The sequence below is a fragment of the Euprymna scolopes genome, chromosome 9 (assembly GCF_053919585.1).
Source record: "Euprymna scolopes isolate OS-2025 chromosome 9, ASM5391958v1, whole genome shotgun sequence".
Lineage (NCBI taxonomy): Eukaryota > Metazoa > Mollusca > Cephalopoda > Sepiida > Sepiolidae > Euprymna > Euprymna scolopes.
The window spans coordinates 18,546,664-18,549,506 of record NC_136490.1 but is presented as its reverse complement, the minus strand read 5'-3'; positions in this window follow the sequence as shown (position 1 = coordinate 18,549,506).

The following is a 2,843-nucleotide window of genomic DNA, read 5'->3' as shown; positions in this document are numbered from 1 at the left end:
TTTATTTTAAAATTAATTATTTTGAAATACAGAATGTTACACTTAAAAAAATAATAATTTGAAATATTATTGCTTATATAATGAATTTGAAAAATTTTTTAATTAATTCAATAAATGTGTCCACAGGTAATATTTTCTGTTGTGTTATTTCATATTTACTGAACTCGTTTTGAATTACGCTAAAAATAAAAATTTTGTTCCTGAATTTTTAGATGAGGATTGGTTATATGTATTATTTGGATTTATCAGACTACTGCTCTCATCTTGACTGTCACAATGTTTCGGTCCATGTAACCTCCTACCTTCTTCAGATATATCTTGTCGAACAAGGATCTGTGGTACATTGGTTAGAGTAATCAATCAATTGTAAAAGTGATATTCTTCTGAAAGTTTAAAGTTAAATTCTCAGTGTAGGCATCTGACAAATACAATTGCGAATTACTTAGAACCCCTATGCAGTCATGGCTGACGGGACAAGAGCATGCTACCCCTGTAAAGTAAATAAAGGGTTCCATTCGAAATTTCCTCGAAATTCCTGAGTTCAACAGAAATATTTCCGAGTTTGACAAGATACACCTGAAGAAGGTCGGAGGTTACATCATCCAAAACCTTGTGAAAATGACACTCAAGATGAGAACAATAGTTTGATAAATTCAAATAAAATTTTGTTTTGAAAAATCATTAAATTTTGGATTGCCTCCTCTTTTCACTAATACAACTCTTCTGAAAATGGAAAAAAACGCTCTGCATTAGCTAAAGTCCACTTGTGCCAAATTTTGTTATCGAGTTATGCATTTTTGTCATCTATGAAGATAAATGGACAACCATGGCAATAATTGAAGAACCAATCCTATTTGTAATTTGACCGTTATATTCAAATGAGATGTTTTCAATTCATTCACTGTAATTCATGTAGAACAGGTTCTAGTATACAAACTGAGGCTAATTTCTACAATCATTTCTACAATCATTTCTACAATCATTTCTACAATTATCTAAGAATTTCTGTTTGCTATGATCTGTGGTGGCACTAAAGTTTATGGATTTTCTCCCTGTCCCTAATTTGTGATATCAATCCCCACAAAAAGACTTCTTCTTTTCTGACATATGCAGTTATCTAATGAAGTTTTAAAAGTTAGACCTAAATAACATTTCACCTGATATCAAACTTTGATTCTCAGTAGCCAGTTTTCATTTGTTATTGTTCTACCATGTTATTGATACTATAATGATGTACTATGAAGTTATCCTGTTTGAAACACATGTTATTCAATCATTCAAACCGATACTTGGTTCTTGGATTTGCTTTTGGATCAGATTTATTTTGCACAGTAATTTTCTCAGAAATGCAATTGTGATAGGAAGAAGAATGTTGCATGTTAGAAACATGAGGAACATTAAAAGTAATATCTTTTATTTTGTATTCTGTCCATATGAATCAGAGAGGATTGCATATTGTATTGTTATGATGACTGAACTTATGCATTCATTATCTGAAAGTGTCATTTCTCTCTTGCAGGTATTGACGGTGAGAGACTCAAAGAGAGCAACCCCTGTCATGGATGTGTCTCAGAAGCAGATATGTGTCATTGAATTCCTGGCAAAAATGCATGGAGAATGTTAATGATTATATAGAAAAATAAATTCTGGAACACAAAAAGTTGCTCGTTTTAATGGTACCACGCCTGTATTCATAGCTTTTCAACATTTTAGCTTTTGAGTTAAAAAATAGGTGACTTTGTTATAGGAACGACCCTCGTAAATATCTGATATAAGTGGATCTTAAAAAAAAAAATCTCACAAAAATAGACATGTTAAAAAAATGACATAATCAAAATAATTCTGCAAATCAAAAGTATACATTGCAATCGCAAGATGATTTCCTCAATAGTCTTGAGATCTCAAAGTCAGGATTTCCAGAACTGGCAATTATTGATTGATTAACACGCCAACTTGCTTTAAGAACTCATGCATTCAATCCTTACTGTATGAAATATATATGTTTGCTATTATTGAATTTATGTACATTTGATGTTATGTTACAATATTGTTGCAGTATAATGGGGTATGATCCTGCACAGTCGGGAGATTCTATTTATAAATGATGCTGCTAGGAACTGACAAATCAAATTAATTCACGTTCTGCTACCAACCAATCAGAAACCAGAATTGCTCCATAAAAATTAAACCTGGTCTGTAGCAACTTCGCATATGTTTGCTTCATGTCAACACGGGAAAAATCTTTTGCTCTGTGGATTTCAACTCGAGAACTGTCTACTGCGAACTAGTCACCTCCCAGGACTTGTGTAGAACAACGAACCATTGAGAACTATTCTGTCTACTGTGAACTAGTCACCTCCCAGGACTTGTGTAGGACAACGAACCATCGGAAACTATTCTGTCTACTGCGAACTAGTCACCTCCCAGGACTTGTGCAGGACAACGAACCATCAGAAATTATTCTGTCTACTGCGAACTAATCACCTCCCAGGACTTGTGTAGAACAACGAACCATTGGAAACTATTCTGTCTACTGCGAACTAGTCACCTCCCAGAACTTGTGTAGAACAACGAACCATCGGAAACTGTTGTAAAACTAAACATGGCTTACACTTTTAGATGTTATTTATTTTATAACTAGCATGACATGTGTCTCGGTGTTGCCTGGTAAAGTATTTTAATTAAGAATTTTTAGGCTCCAATTGCCAGTTCTGGAAATCTTAATTTTGAGATCTCAAGACTGAATATGAAATCTTGAGATTGAGAAAATGAGATTGAAGTGAAATACAAGTATTGTTAATATTTATTTATATTTGAATATTTCATAAGTTAGTACAAAAAAT